Here is a 6,934-nt window from a genome sequence, read left to right as displayed (position 1 = left end):
TTGCATTAAATCTGTACAGCAATTTTGGGAGTATGGCCATCTTCACAATGTTGGTTCTTCCTATCCAGGAGCATGGGATATCTTTCCATTTTCTGCCATCCTCTATGATCTCTTTTTCAGAATAATGTACTTTTCATTGTATAGATCTTTTACATCTTTAGTTAGATTAATTCCTAAATATTTCATTTTCCATGGTACTATTGTAAAAGGTTATTGTTTCTCTAATTTCTCTCTCAGTGTGTTTGTTATCTGTGTAAAGGAATGCTATTGACTTTTGTGTATTGTCTTTCTATCCTGCTATGTTACTGAATTTGTGTATGATCAACTAGCTTCTTGGTGGAGTTTTTGGGTTTTTGAAGCAGAGTACAATGTTCTCTGCAAATAATTATAGATTTACTTCTTCTGTACCTATTTTCATCCATTTTACTTCTCTCTCTTTTCTCATAGCTCTCGCTAATGATTCCAAAACTATGTCGAATAGGAGTGGTGATAGAGGAAATGTTTGTCTTGTACCAAATCTGAGAGTAAAAGATTTCAGTTTTTCCCCATTTAGAATTATGTTAGCAGTTGGATTGTCATAGATGGCTTTTATCAGATTAAATTAGAAGCCATCTGCTCCAATTTTCTGTAGTACTTTGAACATGAATGAGTGCTGCACTTTGTCCAAAACTTTTCTGCATCAGTTGAGATGACCACGTGGTTTTGGATTTGGCTCTATTGATACAGTGTATTACACTGATAGATTTTCATATGTCGAACCACTCTTGTATCTCTGGTATTTATTCTACCTGATCATTGTGTATAATCTCCTTCATGATTTGCAGGGATTTTATTGAGGATTTTAGCATCTATGTTCATGAGTGAAATTGGCCTATAGTTCTCTTTTTTACCTCTCTCTCTCTCTCTCTCTCTCTCTCTCTCTCTCTCTCTCTCTCTCTGTATCAGTATAATACTGGGAATATTGTTTACTTTTCAATTTCATTGAGGCTTTTGAGGAGTATTGGGATTATATCTTCTGTAAATTTCTTGTAGAATTCAGCTGTGGATGCATCACGGCATGGACTTTTCTTTATTGGTAGGTTTTTTACTATGTTTTGAATTTCATAGAGTGGTACTGGGTTATTGAGAGTTCTTATGCTTTCTTGATTCAGTTTTGGTAATTTGTACTTTCTAGGAATCTGTCTATTTCTTCTGTGTCTTTGATTCTGTGAGAGTAGTGATTCTCAAAATAGCTACTTATAATCTTCTGAATTTCCACAGGTTCTGTGGTAATTTCATCCTTTTATTTCCTTATTGCTTGAATTTGAGTATTTTCTTTTCTCTTTGAGATGAGGTTAGCTAGGGAATTGTTGATTCTATTAAATCTTTCAAAGAACCAGCTTTTTGATTCATTAATTCTTTGTAGTGTTTTCTTTGTCTCAATTGCATTAATTTCTCCTTTAATCTTTACAATTTCCTCCCATCTTTGCGTTTTGGGTTTAGTTTGCTCTTCTTTTTCTAGACATTTAAAGTACAGCATTAAGGTACTTGTTTGTTCCTCTTCTATTTTCCAAATATGTGAGTTCACAGGCATAAATTTTCCTTTAAGAGTATTTTAATTGCATCCCATAAATTCCAATAAGTTTTGCTTGAATTTTTATTGAATTGTAGACATTGTTCAATTTCTTGTTTAATTTCATCTGTAACCCATTGGCTGATGAGTAGGGTGTTGTTTACTTTCCATGCATTTGTTGGGTTTTTACAGTTACTCTTTTCATTTATTTCCAGTTTCATTATACCATGGTTGGATAATATGCATGGAATAATTTCTCTTTTCTTACATATATTTAAGCATGACCTATGGACTAGTATGTTGTCTGTTTTAGAAAATATCCCATGTGCAGCTGAAAAAATGTGTATTCAACTGTGGTTGGGTGAAATGCTCTGTATATGTTCACCAAGTCCATTTGTTCCAAGCTCTGGTTCAGTTCTGCTATTCTTTGATAATTATTGTCTGGTTCACCTATCTTTTTTGGGATAAGAGGGTGTTAAAATCTTCTGTTAAGATTGTGGTACTGGATATTAGATTTTTTATGTCCATTAAGATTTTTCTTATATACTGAGTGCTCACTTGTTTTTTGCTTACATATTTATGACTGTTACCTCTTCCTCTTGAATTCTTCCCCTAACTAGTATGTAGTGGCCTTCTTTATTTCATTTGATCATTCTTGGTTTGAAGTTCAGACTATCTGTGAACAAGATTGCTACCCCTGTTTTTTCTGAGTTGCTGTGGCATGTAGTATTATTTTCTGTCCTTTAACTCTCAGCCTATTAATTTTTTTATGGGTTAAGCTTGTTTCTTGTGTACAGCATATTGTTGGATTTTGCTTCCTAATCCACTGTGCCAGTCTATTTCTTTTAATTGGTGAGTTGATGAATTGAGTCCATTTACACTGATGGTTATAATTGAGATGTATTGTCTTATAATTTACATGTTATTTACCTGCTGTTGTATACCCTTTTTTCTCCTGTGTTTAATTCTTTGCCCTATTTGGTGTGTTCTTTCTGTTCTCCTTCATGGAGTTGTGGTCATTCTGGTCCTTATTCAGAATATCTTTTAGTAGTCTGTGTAGGGTTGGCTTTGTCGTCGTGAACCTCTTTCATTCTTTGTCATGGAAGTATTTTACTTTATCAAAACTGAAAGAGAGTTTTTCAGGGTATAGCAGTCTGGGCTGGAATTTGTTTTCTTGGAAGACTTGAAGTACTTTGCTCCATGCTTTTCTTGACTTGTTGGCTTGTGAAGAGAAATCTTCCATTATTCTGATGGATTTTCCTTTAAATGTGATCTGTTTCTTTTTCCCTAGTGGTTTTTAGTACATTGTTCTTCTGGTGGATTTTTGGGATCTTGATTATTAAATGTCTGAGTGTGCTTTTAATTGGGTTGATGTTACTTGGAGTTCTATAAGCTTCAGTTACCTGAATATCAGATTGTTTCCCCATATTTGGGAAGGTTCTGCTATTACTTCTGCCTATATCCTTTTTATATCTTTTGTATTGACTACTTCTTTCTCACTGATGCCTATTTATCTTATGTTGTTCATTTTTGAATCATCTTATAGATGTTGAATTATTTTCTCCTGCTTCCTGGTTGTTTTTGAGAGATGTTTTCCTTACCTTTTCACTAGTTGTAATGATGTCTTCATGACCTGAAACTCTATCTTCACTTTCATTCAAATGATTTTTCCAGCTTGTGATTGAGGTTTTAATTTCCTGTATATCTCTTTGAAACTGCTTCATGCATTCTATTTCTTTCCTATGTTGCTCATTCAAAGATTCCATCTTTTTTGTACTTTCCTCTATTTTTTTATCACTATCTACTTTAGAAGCACTTAGTAATTCTTTCATTACAGTTATAATTTCTTTTTTTTTACTTCATTAATTATTTCTGACTTGATATCCTATATACCTTTCTGCTGTTGTGCCTTTATTTCAGAGATTTCAGGTATTTGGCTTCCTTTTTTTTTTTTTTTTTTTGTGGAGCCAGGTATTGAACTCAGGTCCTTGTACTTGCCAAGCAAGAGCTTATTCTACCAATTTCTTCAATGCTAGTGTTACTTGCATTTTTTCTGGGTGGGCTCAGGTCCTGAGACTGCATTTTTTTTTCCTTCTCTCTGTCATTTTGTATAGCAGTGTCCTCTGATCTTTGGTGCAGAGCCTTGGTGTAGTAGTTACCTTAGCTCGTACCCAAGGGAGATTATGTGGTTAAGGTAGTTGCAGTTTTGTATTTCCAGTACTACAATTAGCATCACTAATAATGGATAGTGAGATTTAGCACATGACAGACTTTTGCATTTAATGGGTTTGTATTTTAGATACTAAAGGCCAGCATCAAGACTGTATAGCTAAGCAGATATAAAATTGGTAATTTGTATTCAAATTAGCTCCCCTGAGATCAGTCTGATCACCTCCCCTTGATGTTCCTGGAGATTTCCATGCAGACTTTCACCCTGACTACCTGTTGTCCCCCAAGAGAGGGGGAGGGAGGGAGGAAGACAGAGAAAGAGAGAAAGACAGAGAGAGAGAGAGAGAGAGAGAGAGAGAGAGAGAGAGAGAGAGAGTGTTCTGGGTCTAATTGTATCTCTCAGCTTACCATGTCGGGATCTACCAGGTTTAAACTCATACAGCTGGGCCTGGCTTGGGTCTGGCTGCTGTCCTTGGCTCTTTCCAGCTGCAGCCAGGTGAGGTGAACCCACTATGCCCCACTGTTCTGCTCCTGGATTAGCTGGCTAGATCTCACTCCTAGCCACTCTGCCTGGAATTCCACTGCAGGGTTCCACACCATGCCTGACCACTGGATGGAGGCCGGAAGTTCCTGGAGGGCACAGGACCTGGCTTCTGGCTGGAGTTGGTGGGTATAGAAAGGGTTTTAAATACCCTTATTTTGTGAGGCCCTTTTAGATCCTGGGGTTAGTTGTAAGCCATCTCCCACCTGTAATAAAACAGATAAAGCTGCTAATCGGACCCTCAAATTTGATAAAGAAGGTACTCAAGTTTCCAAGACCAAATGAAAAAAGCAATCCTTTTTTTTTTTTCCTTTTTTTTAAACAAGGGATTGAACTCAGGCCCTTGTGCTTGCCCAGGAAGTGCTTATTCTACTGAGCCTTCTCCCTGCCCCCCCAATCTTTTATTTCACTTGGCTGTCAAGAATATGCCTAAAATGACACAGCATAATTTTCATAGTTTGTTAAAGAAATGTTTGTCATGTCATCAAAGAATATAAGTAGACCATCAAGAAGTGGCTGTCAGGCTCCTTCTCGAGTATCCATTTTCAATTCACCTGCTTCCACTCCAGCCTCCACCATGTCCATAAGGGTGACCCAGAAGTCCTACAAGGTGTCCACCTCTGGCCCCCAGACCTTCAGCGGCTTCTCCACCAGTGGGCCTGCTTCCCATATCAGGTCCTCCATCTTCTCCCTAATGAGCAGCAGCAGCATCTTCCGGGTGGCCTGGGTCTAGGTGGCTATGGTGGGGCTGGTGGTGTGGGGAGAATCATGGCTGTCCAGGTGAACCTGAGCCTGCTGAACCCCCTGAACCTGGAGATGGACACCAACATCTAGGCTGTGCATATTCAAGAGGAGAAGATCAAGAATCTCAACAAGTTCACCTCCTTCATCAACAAGGCTCAGTTTCTGGAGCAGCAGAATAAGATGCTGGAGACCAAGTGGAGCCTCCTGCAGCAGGAGAAGACATCCTAGAGTAGCATGGACAACATGTTTGAAAGCTAAATCAACAACCTCCTGTAGCAGCTGGACTCACTGGGTCAGGAGAAAATGAAGCTGGAGGTAGAGCTTGGCAACATGCGGGGGCTGGTGGAAGGCTTCAAGGATAAATATGAAGATGAGATCAACAAGTGTACAGAGATGGAGAATGAATTTATCCTTATCAAGAAAGATGTGGATGAAGCTTATGTGAACAAGATGGAGCTCGAGTCATGCCTGGAAGGGCTGACTGATGAGATCAACTTCCTCAGGCAGCTGTATGAAGAGGAGATACATGAGCTGCAGCTTTAGATCTCAGACACATCTGTGGTGCTGTCCATGGACAACAGCTCTCCCTGGACCTGGATGGCATCATCTCCAAGGTCAAGGCCCAGTATGAGGAGATTGCCAACCACAGCTGGGCCAAAGCCAAGAGTATGTACCAGATCAAGTATGAAGTGTTGCAAACTCTGGCTGGGAAGCATGGGGATGACCTCCGCTGCATGAAGTCCAAGATCTCTCAGAAGAACCTCAGCATCAGCTGCCTGCAAGTGGAGATTGAGGCCCCCAAAGGCCAGAAAGCATTGCTGGAAGCTACCATCGCTGATGCTGAGTAGTGTGGGGAGCTGGCCATTAAGGATGCCAACACCAAGTTGACTCAGCTGGAGGCTGCCCTGCAGAAGGCCAAGCAGGACATGGCCTGGCAGCTATGCGAGTACCAGGAGCTCATGAATGTTAAGCTGGTCTTGGACATCAAGATAACCACCTAATTCAAGCTGCTACAGGGAGAGGAGAACAGGCTGGAGGCTGAGATGTAGAACTTGAGTATCCACATAAAGACCACCACTGGCTGTTCAGGAATGGTGAACTCACCCTATGGGGGCCTCACAAGCCCTGGCTTTGGGAGCCTCCAAAGCCCTGGCTTCACCTACACCAAGTGTGCTGTGGTGGTGAAGAAGATTGAAACCTGTGATGGGAAACTGGTGTCTAAGGCCTCTGAGGTCCTGTCCAAGTGAGTGGGCCACTGCAGCCTCTCCCAGCCCACACATCTCCTGCAGCTGCCAAGATCCCACGGGGAAACAGCTGTACAAGGGAGCATTGGAAGCAAGAGAATTATCTGAGGCTCAGCTTAGCCCTCAGCCCAGCTTTTGGGGGACATTACTGCCTGGGATACCCCTTCTTGCTTGTGCCCTTAACCAAAACCCAATTCAATTGTTTTTTTTAATTAAAGCCTGATTTTGCCACCTGAAAAAAAAAAAGGATATAAGTATTCTTTGCTGATAAGTGACTTAAAGATCATGGTAAATAAGAATTTGTTAATTACAATTCTGTGGCTAGTTTGGCAAACTAAGGAATTCTTCCTTTGACAGTATCATGAAGGTAAAAACTAGATGAGGGTATCAGAAGTAGCAGAAGAAACTGGTGAGAAGGCTGAGCAGAAGAAAATTTACAGATTAAACATTGACATGCTGCATTCACTACTTTTAATTCAATATTAAAAGTAGTATTAAAAATTAGAGAAACCTAATTTGATCACATCATTCTCTAATTCTAGGATTAAGAACAGATATGCAAAAAAAATGGTAGATGAAGATGCAAATATAATGTTATCCTTAACACTGGTAAAGATGGATTTTTTCACTCCAGTCTCTCTCTCTCTCTCTCTCTCTCTCTCTCTCTCTCTCTCTCTCTCTCTC

General features: G+C 39.7%; 1 pseudogene; it reads left to right on the top strand.

The window, feature by feature from the left end:
• The first annotated feature begins 4,839 nt into the window (after positions 1–4,839).
• Positions 4,840–6,253, top strand: LOC101588078 (annotated as a pseudogene).
• Positions 6,254–6,934: the final 681 nt, after the last annotated feature.

Source organism: Octodon degus, unplaced genomic scaffold, assembly GCF_000260255.1.
Source record: "Octodon degus isolate 3935 unplaced genomic scaffold, OctDeg1.0 scaffold00045, whole genome shotgun sequence".
In the NCBI taxonomy this organism is placed as follows: domain Eukaryota; kingdom Metazoa; phylum Chordata; class Mammalia; order Rodentia; family Octodontidae; genus Octodon; species Octodon degus.
Note: the sequence above shows the minus strand (reverse complement) of the source record. Positions and strands in the feature narration are given on the sequence as shown.